This window comes from Pan troglodytes, chromosome X, assembly GCF_028858775.2.
Source record: "Pan troglodytes isolate AG18354 chromosome X, NHGRI_mPanTro3-v2.0_pri, whole genome shotgun sequence".
Lineage (NCBI taxonomy): Eukaryota > Metazoa > Chordata > Mammalia > Primates > Hominidae > Pan > Pan troglodytes.
In genome coordinates, this window is record NC_072421.2 from 19,435,093 (window position 1) to 19,450,155 (window position 15,063).

A 15,063-nucleotide genomic window follows, 5' to 3' on the forward strand; every position below is an offset into this window, starting at 1 on the left:
TACACATTCATACACCTTTACAGGCTCTGCACAGTCCCTATGTAATAGAGATTGGAGACCAGTTGGATATTAAATAATACTGTAAAACAGTAAATAATACACTCTTGATTTTAAACAATGAAACCTCATAATATTTTCCTCACATAGTAAGTTTCTACATATAGTATCCAGAAAAAAATCTAGAAAACACTAAAGGTATCATGCTACCTCTTTGTGAAACTATTTACTAATTTTTCACCATCTCTATCATTATAAAGTGGGTCGTTGCTATACATCATTCCACTTCAAGAATTTTTTTTTTTTTTTTTTGAGACGGAGTTTCGCTCTTGTTGCCTAGGCTGGAGTGCAGTGGCGCCATCTTGGCTCACTGCAACCTCTACCTCCTGGGTTCAAGCAATTCTCCTGCCTCAGCCTCCCGAGTAGCTGGGATTACAGGCATGTGCCACCACACCGAGCTAATTTTGTATTTTTAGTAGAAACAGGGTTTTACCATGTTGGTCAGGCTGGTCTCGAACTCCTCACCTCAAGGGATCCACCTGCCTCGGCCTCCCAAAGTGCTGGGATTACAGGCGTGAGCCACTGCGCCCAGCCTAGATGTAATCTTTGAACCCAAAAGCTTCAAAAGCAGTGACAACGGCACTGGTTAGTAGAATCTATCTGGCATCTTGCTCACCTGAACTACACCTGAACTGCTGTTATTTCCTGTGCGTGCACTTTTCCATTATGTTCTTCACAAGGCTCACCTCTTTTCCAGGGGTAGATGTGATTAAACAGCTGGCATTTCTTCTTAACTAAGCAATGAAAAGACAATTACTAAAAATCAGCATTGTATTGCCAGAAACGCAAGCCAGTTCATAAAATAAGAACTGGAAAGTTTTAAATCTATATTCATTAAGAAGCTAAAAAATTCATTTGAATTTTTAACCACTTAGAGTCTAGACTCATAATAAACCATTTTCCAGTTTATAAATGATTCAAGGTCAAAATAGTACATTTTAAAATTAAATAAAATTTGAAAAACTTACATATAAATATCAAAAACAAAGCAGTATGATGTCTACTATTTAGGAAGAAAGGCATGGAGACACAGTAATCCTGGAATAAGGATTTCAAGATCTGACATAACGGTATAAGCCACTACCTCAGCTTCAGTCTACACTTAAGCCATCTTAATCCAAATATAGGATAGGAGAAGAAAACACACAAACACAAATTGTCACGTCCTTTTAGCTGGTCTGGCAGTTAACTACTTTTCTCTTTCAAACTCCTCTCATTGCTGCTCTTTTTCCAACTCTTTTTTGCCTCCTTTGCTGCAGTTTAAGTCCTTTTTTTTTTTTTTTTTTTTTTTTTTTGAGACAGAGTCTTGCTCTGTCACCCAGGCTGGAGTGCAGTGGCACGATCTCGGCTCACTACAACCTCCGCCTCCTGGGTTCAAGAGATTCTCCTACCTCAGCCTCCCAAGTAGCTGGGACTACAGGCTTGCACCACCACGCTTAGCTAATTTTTGTATTTTTATTAGAGATGGGGTTTCACCATATTGTCCAGGCTGGTCTCGAACTCCTGACCTGAAGTGACCCGCCCACCTCAGCCTCCCAAAGTGCTGGGATTACAAGCCTGAGCTACCATGCCTGGCCTGTGCTCTTTTTTTAAAAATTTGATGTTTTTTTTCATTAAGCATCAGCATCTCTTTTCTTATATTCACCAACTCGGCAGGATAGTATTTAGCCTCAGCAAACAAAGCATTAATATCCAACATAGAATGACAGTCTTTAAATTTTGAAATCTCTTGTTCCAGTGTGTCTGACAATACAACCTGGTTCTGTGTGAGTTCCTGGAGGGTTTGTTTTGATCTGTGCAGATCTGGCAAGTAATGAGAAAGCAATCCTTCTGCCAGTTGCTCCACAGCCTTGTTTTATAGTCAAGTCCTCTATTAACCCTTCATCTAGAGAAGTGTCACTTAAACCCAGCGTGGGCTCCCAGGATTCCAGGCTGTTGGGTGGCCTCATCAGGGCCCCGTCCAAGGACAATGGCCCAAGGACACTTGTGTCCCTCCAGCTAGGAACAGGGAAGGGGCCTCATCTGCTTTTTTTTTTTTTTTTTTTTGAGACAGAGTTTCACTCTTGTGCCCCAGGCTGGAGTGCAATGGCATAATCTCCACTCACTGCAACCTCCACCTCCCAGGTTCAAGCAATTCTCCTGCCTCAGCCTCCTGAGTAGCTGGGATTACGGGTGTGTGCCACCATGCCAGGTTAATTTTTGTATTTTTAATAGAGATTGGGTTTCACCATGTTGGTTAGGCTGGTCTCGAACTCCTGACCTCGTGATCCGCCCACCTCGGCTTCCCAAAGTGATGGGATTACAGGCATGAGCCACCGTGGCCAGCCCTGTTTTTCAGGTTTAAGAACACTTTTTTATTTTAAGCTACCTATAGTTTACAACAATTTGGTAAAGTTTATTTTTGTAAACAAAAATTGAAGGCCAAGGTGGGTGGATCACCTGAGGTCAGGAGTTTGAGACCAGCCTGGCCAACATGGCGAAACCCTGTCTCTACTAAAATACAAAAATTAGCTGGGTGTGGTGGCACATGCCTGTAGTCCCAGCTACTCAGGAGGCTGAGGCAAGAGAATCGCTTGAACCCAGGAGGCAGAGGTTGCAGTGAACCAAGATCACGCCACTGCACTCCAGCCTGCATGACAGAGTAAGACTCCGTTTAAAAAAAAAAAAAAAATTGAAACATTTGCTTTTTCTTCCTACCTTATCCTCCAGAATTTGGAAACTATTCATGAATATTCTTATTTTTATGGCAATCTGGTTATTCACATAAGTTTAATAAGAATTTGCTTGCTTTATAACAGGATACAATTGACAACACTGGTTAAAATACCAAGGCTTTTGACTGGACTGTCATATTTGAGAATGCGCATAAAATGCCTGCTTTCAAGGGTTCCCAGCCTTACAGTGTGGAAAAAAAGTCACTCTCAAGATATTAGATACTACAGGCAAAGTCTGATGTCTGCCTTAGTTTGGCTTTTTATTATTGAGTGGTTTTAATTTTAATTTTAATTTTATTTTATTTTTGAGACAGTCTCGCTCTGTCGCCCAGGCTGGAGTGCAGTGGCACAATCTCGGCTCACCGCAACCTCCGTCTCCCGGGTTCAAGCAATTCTCCTGTCTCAGCCTCCTGAGTAGCTGGGACTACAGGCACGTGCTACCACGCCCGGCTAATTTTTGTATTTTTTAGTAGAGATGGGGTTTCACAATGTTGGCCAGGTTAGTCTCAAACTCCTGACCTCAGGTGATCCACCCACCTCGGCCTCCCAAAGTGCTGGGATTACAGGCGTGAGCCACCGCGCCCGGTCTATTATTGAGAGGTTTTAAAAAGTCCAATGTGAGACTCCTTACAAAATTTCCAACCAAGCAGCTTTTAAAAGAACCTAAGTGATTATTCTTGCTGCATTTATGTAAAACAACCAGGCCAAGTTTAATGAGAGTAAACTTATTTTGCAAACAAATTAGTTTACCTCTGATTAGTAGGAATGAGAGTGACTGTAGAGAGAAAAATTGTGTTTCAGAAGAACAAATGTAGCACCCCGTTACTAGATCATAGCCCTGTTCACTGTGTTTGAGTTTTTATTTTCTACTTGTAGACTGGACTTGTTTCTGAATTCTAGTTTCCTCCAATAACTGGCTATAAAACTCCAACTAAGAACAAAAACTGCTCTGTTCCTAAAGCCCTATAAGCTGAAGCTGAACAACTCAATGTAAATTTGGGAAGGGACAAGTCTCATGCCTGATGTGTGGGCCACACAAAGAGTTCACCAGAATGCCCAATGTTACAACCAGAAACATTGAAACTGCAAACCAGGATGCGAAGCTGCCAACTTCACACTGTGGACAGCTTTCCCGAGACAATCGGAAGAAGCCTCCCTATCCTAAGACTCTTACTCCTCTGAATTTTTCTTTGCTTATTCTTACCTCTTTCACTTGGCAGAATAATGCCGTAGTTAGAATTTCAGTCAGTAGCTTCTGCAGGTCACTTGCAAATGGTCACTCTTTGCTTTAATTTCACCCAGTCATGGGATGGCGGATAATAGAATTGCTGCCTACTGCCATCTGTACAGTTGCTAACACTTCTTGTTGCTCAGGGATAAATCCATCAGGTATTGGAGACTCAGTTGCAAAAATTAACAGGCTACTTGGTTATGATGGTAGACCCCTCATCTGGCTCCTTCTTTGATCTACTTAATTTTAGTTGGGTTGGTTTATGGGAACCTTGGCTAAGAACCATACTCCAAATTCTAGGTATTATCCTCCTGATAGTTACAATAGTAGTCTCCGTAGTGCACTGTATCCTCTCAAAAAGTTTTAAATGTTTGAACACAGCCATTTGTCAAGCATGAAATGGTCTCTCATCTGCTGGAATGACAGAAACTCAGAGAAGTGTGTGATCATGAAGATACCATAACCTGTGATTGATATATTGAGACTAGAAACCCAGATGATGGTAACTGAGAGCAGCGCTGATGCCCTAAGTTTTGGTTGCACTCTCACCTAGGGGAGAGCCTGATCAAAAGAGGAGAAAGGTGTTAAACAAAAATCTGGAGGAGGCCATTGTTTTCAACTAAGCAACAAACAGACCAGACTAAAAATCAAAGTGGAGTCACTCATGCTGAAGTGCCACATCACCAAACCAAAAATGAGTTGTGAGCTGGCCTTCCAAAAAATCAGGATAGTGAAACAGCCTCATTTCCCAAATGGGCCAATTTCCATCCAAGTGATAATGAAGTTCCCTCTGCCTTTAATCCTTAAAACAAAAAGTAATCTGAAACTGGCCGGGCACGGTGGCTCATGCCTGTAATCCCAGCACTTTGGGAGGCCGAGGCCGGTGGATCACTTGAGGTCAGGAGTTCGAGACCAGCCTGGGCAACACATGGTGAAACCCCATCTCTACTAAAAATACAAAGTTAGCCAGGCATGGTGGCAGGCACTGTAATCCCAGCTACTCAGGAGGCTGAGGCAGGAGAATCACTTGAACCCAGGAGGCGGAGGTTGCAGTGAGCCGAGTTCATGCCACTGTACTCCAGCCTGGGCAAAACTCCGTCCCCCCGCCAAACAAAAAAACAGGAAAAAAAAAAGTAAAGAAAAGAAAATGTAATCTGAAGTAACCTGGTGTTAACCAATTAATTCCAATCAGTTATTTGTCTAGTGTTCTGTTTCTCTGTTTCTACCTTACAAGGAAAGTAACTTGGAGGAGACCAATCTGCTTTCACTCTTTGGTTCCGCTTTGCTTTCTTCAGCTTTTCTCTTTCCATACCAACCTCCTCTGCTCAACTCATTGGAACACTTACTCTAATTTTATAGAATGAAGTGTTGCCTGATTCTAGAATCACAAAGCCGAGTAAGATCTTTAAATTGTAATGTTGCCGTGAGCCACCACGCCCGGCCCCATGGACTATTTTCTATGGAAAAATATTACTCAAGAACAAAAGGAGTGTCTGAAGAGACATATAACCATTAAAGAAAGTGATGGCTTTGTAATTGTGTCAGTTTGGCTAGGCTGAACTACCTTTCTCAGAATTCCCTCTCTTGTATGTTTTTGGTTAGGGTGGGCCAGGAGATTTGGGAGGCAAAAGGAAAGGAGTTGCTATTTTGCAGCTTACACATGCTGTGGCTGATCTGCAGATTCACCTCATTGGTGTGAGACAGTAGCTAGGCCTGCAATTGCTCTACCTACCCCTGGATCCTATCAGCTTCTCTGATTTCTGGGCTGTGTACATGTGTTTAGCTCCATGACCGAAAGCCTTGGCTTCTGCAGGGCAACTCGATGACCAAGGTCAGAGATGGTAAGAAAGGACACAGGCTTCAGTTCATTTTCGTGGGGTGCCAGCTTGTGCTTGTGGGTTTTAGCCTGCTCGTGATCTTCCTTCCTGACTACCTGCCCTGTAGACTTTGAGCTCCAGCATCAGATATGGAGACCACATCTGGTTTCTACCGGTTATCTACCTATAAATCATCAATCACCTATCTGCCTACCTACCTATCTGTATCTTCTTCTGGTTCTGCCTCTGGTTGAACCCAGACTGACACAGAATTTGGTACTGAGAGTAGTTCCAGAAGAACAGAATCTTAAAGATAAGTGCTCTGAATTGGTTCTGGGTTTTCTGAAATTGGTTCCCTACTCTGATTTGATTTAAAGGTACAAGTAGCCCTGTTTCCAGTGCTAAAGAGGTACTTGTACTCCACAGTGTGAAGTGGCAAAATAGTTACTCAAATTATCACCTTCAGATACTTGCGATCAAGTACCTATAGAAGGCAGACCTCTAGGAGAACAAGTATTTGCCACTTTTAACATTTTAGTCAAAAGGATGAGTGTAATAGGGTTGGCTGGTTGGTCGTTTACTGAAGAACTTGGGTAAAGAAAGTGATCAGCTCAAGGTCTACATAAAGGACCTGAATGTTTCTAAAACTACCAGGAAAGAAACTCTTATCTCCTGTAGCCACAAGGCTTAGATTTCTGAAAGCCAAACCCGAAGTCTAATCCTGTGAATGCTTGAATGACAATACAAATTGAACTCCCAACCTCTTAGGGTATGTTGCTGAAAAGACAATGATTGGGAAGGAATGGCAGCCTGAAAATTGGAATGGAGACCTGTTTGAAATGCTTGTTCCCCGGTGCCGTAAAGAACTAGCACTTGAACATAAATTTAATTTCCTCAGCAAGGCCATTTTTTTACTTTCTGCAGAAAGGGTACACTCGCCAGCAATTTTGCTGCAAGAGTACACCGAACAAAGGAGACAGGGTCATTTAACCTGACGTGTCCACCCTACTGCTGTGTCTGGTTTCCATTGGCTGGAATGGGACCTCACATTCTGTATTTGTCCTGACTGGCTAGCAACTTAAACTTTTGTTGTTGTTTTTTTTTTTGTTTTTGAGACGGAGTCTCGCTCTGTAACCCAAGCGGGAGTGCAGTGGCACAATCTTGGCTCACCCCAATCTCCGCCTCCTGGGTTCAAGTGATTCTCCTGCCTCAGCCTCCCGAGTAGCTGGGACTACAGGCGCATGCCACCATACGTGGCTAATTTTTTTGTATTTTTAGTAGAGACAGGGTTTCACTGTGTTAGCCAGAATGGTCTCAATCTCCTGACCTTGTGATCTGCCCGCCTCAGCCTCCCAAAGTGCTGGGATTACAGGCGCAAGCCACAACGCCCGGCCTGCAACTTAGAACTTTCTAAAAGAGGGAAAGGCAGAGGAGAACAAAGGAAGGCGGAAGTAACTTGTGGAATGCTGAGAAAGGTAAAAACCCCTTCAAATAAGGAAGAGGAACAGGATATGACCTAATGCTTGCTTGGGCCAGTATAAGCATGCCAGGGCAAATATTTAGGCTAAATTGTGGAAGCTAAGAACATAAAGTACATTGATTTCTTTATTACGGCTAGCAGATATTTAAGAATGTTAGCACAGGTCTTTGAATAAATTTTGCTTCTAAGAGAAGTTACTATTTATTCCTAATTAGATGGGGAGGAAAGTCTTTGAAGAGGAACCTCTAGTTTACTGTTTCCAGGACCCACCAGCAGATTTTGATTCTTATTTTCCTTTCCTGGAGAAGCAGCCCTGCCATCCCTGCCTGAGGAGGGTACTTTTCCCCTTTTTGGGCCTGGAGGACCTGTAATGGCCTCCCCTGAATTAGTTGCCTTACAAGGCACTACTGATCCTTCTCAAGTCCTACCCCCACCACCTCTCTCTATTTGGATGTGCTTCTATGAGCCTATATGGAAGATCAGAAGTGCTCGAAGGACTCAAGAGCATTGAAATGGTAAATGTGTGAGTAAAATCTAAATGAATAATAACCTCTTATAAGAGTTAAAATAAGAGTAAAATTACAGAGACTAAATGATAACAATAGTTAGTACATAAGTTGATGAGAGAATAAATGGAGTTAAAGGGTTCTAAGGTCTTTTTATTGTCTAAAAACACGGTCAAAGCAACAATTAACATTAGATTGTGATGTCAAGAATGCATGTTGTAATCTCTAGAATAACTGGTTTAAAAAAATAGTAAAGGTATATAATTTCCAATCTATAGAGAGATGGAATAATAACAATTTTAAAAAGAAGTCAAAAGGGAAAAAGAATATAGAAGAGATAAGCCAAACAGTAATATGGTAGATTTAAATCCAAATATTCAGTGTAAATTGATTAATTGTCCCTGTCACGGAAACTATCACCTTTGATGGTTTAGGACCACTTCCAACTAAACAAACTCAGGCCTCTGGAGGAAGGCCTAGTCATCCCAATTAAATTCATCATAAAGTAGCCAGCCCCAGCTAACCCACCAGCCGACTGAAGATGCATGAATGAGTTCAGCTGAGATTACCTGAACCCATCCAGGCCAGAAGAACTGCACAGTTGAAGCTAGCCCAAATTGCTGATGTACAAAGTTATGGTCTTATGAACCCCCAAAATTTGAGACAGGTCTCAGTTAATTTAGAAAGTTTATTTTGCCGAGATTGAGGGCACGTGCCCATGACACACCCCCAGGAGGTCCTGATGACATGTGCCCAAGGTGGTCAGAGCACAGCTTGGTTTTACACATTTTAGGGAGACATGAGACATCAATCAACACATGTAAGATGAATATTGGTTTGGTCCAGAAAGGGGACAACTCGAAGAGAGGAGGGGGCTTCTACATCACAGGTAGGCTAGAGACAAACGATTGCATTCTTTTGAGTTTCTGATCAGCCTTTCCAAAGGAGGCAATCACATATGCATTTATTTCAGTGAGCAGAGGGATGACTTTGAATAGAATGGGAGGCACGTTTTCCCTAAGCAGTTCCCAGCTTAGTGATTTTGGGGACCCAAGATACTTCCCTTTCACAGTCCAAATAAGTGATTGCTGGGTTTTTTTTTTTGTTGTTGTTAGTTTGTTTGTTTTGAGATGGAGTTTCGCTCTTGTTGCCTAGGCTGTAGTACAATGGCGTGATCTTGGCTCACCACAACCTCCGCCCCCCCAGTTCAAGCGATTCTCCTGCCTCAGCCTCCCGAGTAGCTGGGACTACAGGCATGCGCCACCACGCCTGAAGGGGTGGCCTGCCCCTCCGCACCTGTGGGCGTTTCTCGTCGGGTGGGGCGAGAGACTGAGAAAAGAAAGAGACACAGAGACAAAGTATAGAGAAAGAAAAGTGGGCCCAGGGGACCGGTGCTCAGCATACGGAGGACCCGCACAGGCACCAGTCTCTGAGTTCCCTCAGTATTTATTGATCATTATCTCTACCATCTCGGAGAGGGGGATGTGGCAGGACAATAGGGTAATAGTGGGGAGAGGGTCAGCAGGAAAACATGTGAACAAATGTCTCTGTGTCATAAACAAGGTTAGAAAATGTGCTGTGCTTTGATGTGCACATACATAAACATATCTGGTGCATTAAAGAGCGGTATTGCCGCCAGCATGTCTCACCTCCAGCCTTAAGGCGGTTTTCTCCTGTCTCAGTAGATGGAACATTCAATCGGGTTTTACACTGAGACATTCCATTGCCCAGGGACGAGCAGGAGACAGATGCCTTCCTCTTATCTCAACTGCAAAGAGGCCTTCCTCTTTTACTAATCCTTCTCAGCACAGACCCTTTACGGGTGTCGGGCTGGGGGACGGTCAGGTCTTTCCCTTCCCACGAGGCCATATTTCAGACTATCACATGGGGAGAAACCTTGGACAATACCTGCCTTTCCTAGGCAGAGGTCCCTGCGGCCTTCCGCAGTGTTTGTGTCCCTGGGTACTTGAGAGTAGGGAGTGGTGGTGACTTTTAACAAGCATGCTGCCTTCAAGCATTTGTTTAACAAAGCACATCCTGCATAGCCCTAAATCCATTAAACCTTAAGTCGACACAGCACATGTTTCTGCGAGCACAGGGTTGGGGGTAGGGTTACAGATTAACAGCATCTCAAGTCAGAAGAATTTTTCTTAGTACAGAACAAAATGGAGTCTCATGTCTATTTCTTTCTACATATGCCCAGCTAATTTTGTATTTTAGTAGAGATGGGGTTTCTCCATGTTGGTCAGGCTGGTCTTGAACTCCCGACCTCAGGTGATCCGCCTGCCTCAGCCTCCCAGAGTGTTGGGATTACAGATGTGAACCGCTGTGCCCGACAATTGCTGTTTTTAAGACATTGAATTTTAGAGTAGTTTATAATGTGACAAAAACTAAATTATAAGGAAAAGGATACCTGCAAGTGGAGTGCTATCCTAACAGAAACTGAAATATGTGTCAGTAATTTTAGGACAAGGTGTTAGTGTGCCTGGACCAAACTGAGGATCGGGCTGCTATTTCTTGTGGCCCAATAACGAGATGCAGTTGAACTGGAGAGGAAGAGAGTTCTTATTTCTGCAACTGGCTACAGGGAGAAGACCTGGAAATTATGGCCAGGCCAATTCAAAATTACAAAGTTTTCCAGAGCTTATATACCTTCTAAGCTGTATGCCTACGTGTAAGTGTGCACTCATCTAAAGACATAAGTGATTAACTTCTTTTAATCTATAACTAAGGTCTGAGTCCTGAAGACCTTCCTCTGGAGCCTCAGTAAATTTACTTAACCTAAATGGGTCCAAGTGCTGAGGTGATTACCCGTATCTTGTCTCCTGCTAAATCACGGAGGTTTGGGGAGTTCCTTCAGACCCCCAGTAAACTTGTTTGCAGAGGCCTGGGGAGTTTCTTCAGACCCACAATAAAACATGTTTAATCCTAAATGGGTCCTGTTAAGAATTCCTTCGTTATTTTGTCATGCTTTAAGGCCCAGGGAAAGGCTAGGCAAAACTCTTGGTGGGCTTTTGTTACATTCCAGCCTTTGTATAAGGGCACTGGCTTTTTAGCTTTTAATATTTAACTTAACCACTCAGTCAGTATTGAAACAGTTGTTATGGAGGCCTGTGTTAGTGAGACTTGGCCTGCCACATTAGGGCAGAGGCTGGAAAAGCAGTGAGGAACCAGCAAAACCTGGAAAATTAGCTAGGAAACTGCTATTGCAGGCTACAAAACATGTTTACACATGTTATGTGGTTTTGAAACAATTTCCAAAAGTGTAGTTTATGATAATATGGAAGATGGAAAAGCTTCTTAATGAAATTTGGATTTGACTAAGGAGGTCTACAGGCAAAATGTTGAAAGTGACAGCTGATTGGTCCTAGCTGTGTATAATAGAGTATAAGAAAAGAGAGATGAGCCAAAGCAAAAACTGTTCAGTTTTCAAGCAGGATTTATGAGGAATATAAAGCGGCCAGGGCAGGCTGAGTTGGAATATAAAAGTACTTTTAATCTCTATCATCCAGCTAGAAGATTTTCAAAGTAAATGAAAACCTGAAGTCAACTTCTACTTCTGGCCAACATGGAGTAACAGGGACCAGATGTATCCTCCTGATACAACAAAAACAAAAGACAGAATATCTGAAACAATTATTTCCAAAACACTGCACATCAGGCACTAAAGAATAGTCATCCTGGAGAGATGAGAAATGAATGAGGTAAACCCTACAATTGCTCCAGCTTACTCCCTTCAGAGAGTTTACAGGCTGTGGCACAGGGAGGGGAAACTCAGGCAAAGCCAGAAGAATCCCTAAATTGGGAGTCCAAGGTGGCTAGAGTTTGTAGGACATAGTCCTGGAGAGGAGACAGCTGCACAGAGAGAGAACTCTGGAAATCTGCAGAGGCTTCCCCTCAAGTTTTTAGCAGAAGGCTGAGCAGGGCATGCACATGAGGAAATTACCTGAGGCCAGGGAAAGAACCACCCGCTGCTCACTTAGGGCCCAGAATAAAGCCTTGTCCCACTAATTAGTGTGGAAAATCTCCTGATTTTTGGAGCATTGGATAGAGTACTCCAAAGGACCTTGCCTCAGTGGTGGGGAATAATTAGCTTTAGACTAAATACTGCTCTCATTCCATATAATTCACTTTATTAACAAACCAAAAAAATCATATGAGTATCTCAGTAAACATAGATGTTGAATAAAATCCAACATCCATTTCTGATAAAACTTCTCAGCAAACTAGAAACAGAAGGAAAATTCCTTAACCTAATAAAGGGCATATATGAAAAACCTACAGCTCTGGCCAGTATAATCAGTTAAGAGGAAGAAATAAAGACATCCAGATTTGAACAGAAGAAGAAAAATTATCTCTATGTGCAGATGACATGATCTGATGGACTCTACAAAAGAGCTACCAGAACTAATAAGCTAGTTTAGCAAGTTTGCAGGATATAAGATCAATATATAAAAATCAGTTTTACTTCAATATACTCACAACGAACAATCAGAAATTGGAATTTAAAAACCAATACTGGCCGGGTGCAGTGGCTCACGCCTGTAATCCCAGCACTTTGGAAGGCCGAGGTGGGCGGATCACCTGAGGTCGAAAGTTCGAGACCAGCCTGACCAACATGGAGAAACCCTGTCTCTACTAAAAGTACAAAATTAGCCACGCGTGGTGGCACATGCCTATAATCCTAGCTACTCGAAAGGCTGAGGCAGGAGAATCACTTGAGCCCGGGAGGCGGAGGTTGCGGTGAGCTGAGATTGCACCATTGCACTCCAGCCTGGGCAACAAGAGCGAAACTCCATCTCAAAACAAACAGACAAAAACCAACAACAACAATAGCAAAACCAATACTATTAAAAAGAGCTTCGAAAAATGGAATATTTAGCCATAAATGTGACAAAGTATTTGCAAGTTGTGCACTAGAAGCTACAAATATTGCTGAGGGAAATTAAAGAAGATCTAAATAAATCTTGAGATATACTGTGTTGAGTCAGAAGACTCAATAATGCGAAGATCCCCAACCACTCCCAGTTTATTAATCCATAGATTCAACACAGTCCCAGTGAAAATCCCAGCAGCCTTTTTTTTAAAAATAGAAATCAACAGACTAATTCTAAAATTCATATGAAAATGCAAAGGAACTAGAATAAGCAAAACAACATTGAAAAAGCAGAACGAATTTAGAGAACTAACACTCTACCTTATTTCAAGATGTATTATAAAGCTCTACTCATTAAATGGTGTGGTATTAGTGTAAAGATAAATAAATAGGTTAATAGAACAGAATAGAGTCCAGAAATAGATCCATACATGTGTGGACGACAGACTTTTTGTGTTTTTGCTTTGTAAATAATCTGTTTATTTTAGAATAGATTTAGGTTTATAGAAAAGTTGTAGAGATAGTACAGAGAGTTCTACATACCTCAGACCCAGTTTCCCCTATTCACGTCTTACATTGGTATGGTAAACTTGTCACAATTAATGAGCCAATGTTGATGCATTATTATTATTATTATTTTGAGATGGAATTTTGCTCTTGTTGCCCAGGCTGGCGTGCAGTGGTGTGATCTTGGCTCACTGCAACCTCTGCCTCCTGAGTTCAAGTGATTCTCCTGCCTAAGCCTCCCAAGTAGCTGGGATTACAGGTGCCTGCCACCACGCCCGGCTAAATTTTTTTGTATTTTTAGTAGAGACACACCACGCCTGGCTAATTTTTGTATTTTTGGTAGATGGGGTTTCACTGCATTGCCCAGGCTGGTCTCGAACTCCTGACCTCAGGTGATCTGCCTGCTTTGGCCTCCCAAAGTGCTGGGATTATAGGTGTGAGCCACCGCGCCTGGCCTTGATGCATTATTATTAACTAACGGAGGGGTCCCCAATCCCTGGACTGCGGACAGGTACTAGTCTGTGGCCTGTTAGGAACTGGTCCGCACAGCAGGAGGTGAGTGGCAGGTGAGCTTGCATTACCGCCTGAGTTCCCCCTCCTGTGGGATCAGTGGCAACATTAGATCCTCATAGGAGCACGAACCCTATTGTGAACTGCGCATGTGAGGGATCTAGGTTGCGTGCTCCTTGTGAGAATCTATCTAATGCCTGGTGATCTGAGGTGGAACAGTTTCCCCCCACCCCAGTCTGTGGAAAACCATCCCCCGACCCCAGTCTGTGGAAAAATTGTCTTCCACCAAACCGGTCCCTGGTGCCAAAAAGGTTGGCAACTGCTGAACGAACGCATACTTTATGCAAATTTTCTTAGCTTCCACTTCATGTTATTTCTCTGTTCTAGGATCCCATCTAGGATATGGCATTACCTACATTCAGTCATCTCGTCTCCTTGGGCTCCTCTTGATTGTGACAGTTCCTTTTTTTTTTTATAATCTTGGCAGTTTCGAGGTGTACTGCTCAGGTATTTTGTAGAATCTCCCTTGACTAGGATTTGTCTGATGTTTTTCTCTTGATTAGATTGGGGTTGTGTGTTTGGGGGAGGAAGACCACAGAGGTTAAGTGCCATCCTGGTGGCATTTTAGGATGCAAAAATTGTCAACTCATTCTATGAAGCCAGCATTATTCTGCTTGAATAAATTATATCAAGGATACCTACTATCAATATGATGTATCACTGATAATGGTACCAATTTTTCTAGAGTCAACACTTGTAAGTCTGTTTGGTGACCTGTGTCACATTCCAGCATGCAGAGAGACTGAGGTCTCTCAACCCAAACAGAAAGGAACCCAAGCATAGAACTAGACACACCCACTGTATGTACCTACTATGTGTTGGCTGCTGTATTTGGCAGTTTACATGAATGATCTCATTTTATCCCATAAGAGAGATGCCATTATCTTCTTTGTTCTACCCATGAGGAAAATGAAGATCAGAGAGGTTAAGTACCTTGCCCAAGGTTGACCACCACAGCATAATCTTATTATGGGCCACCATCTCTCTCAGTTGCAGCCAAATAGAGGCAGTGCCAAAATTAAGAGTGTGTTCATGGGCAACAGCTGGAAGACCTTGCCCTAGTGCCCATGAGAAGGGCCAGTAGCTGAGGCGGGGCAGGCAGGTGTCAGTCGGACCCGCTCGGTGGTCAGCAGTGGTGGTAGTGGGGCTGGAGTAAGGAGCCTCTGGGCTCAGGTCACTGAATGGGGCTGTCAAAAGCAATGCTAGATCCTCTTAGGTAAGAACTGGGGCAAGCAGGTCTCAAGGCCAAGGTCTAGCTAGAGGTAGGATACACAGTGAGAGCAGGATCAAAGGCCAAGTCCACTT

General features: G+C 42.9%; 1 pseudogene; it reads right to left on the reverse strand.

Annotated features, from left to right (window-relative positions):
- Positions 1-1,216: 1,216 nt before the first annotated feature.
- On the reverse strand, positions 1,217-13,766 carry LOC107972629 (biogenesis of lysosome-related organelles complex 1 subunit 6-like; annotated as a pseudogene).
- Positions 13,767-15,063: the final 1,297 nt, after the last annotated feature.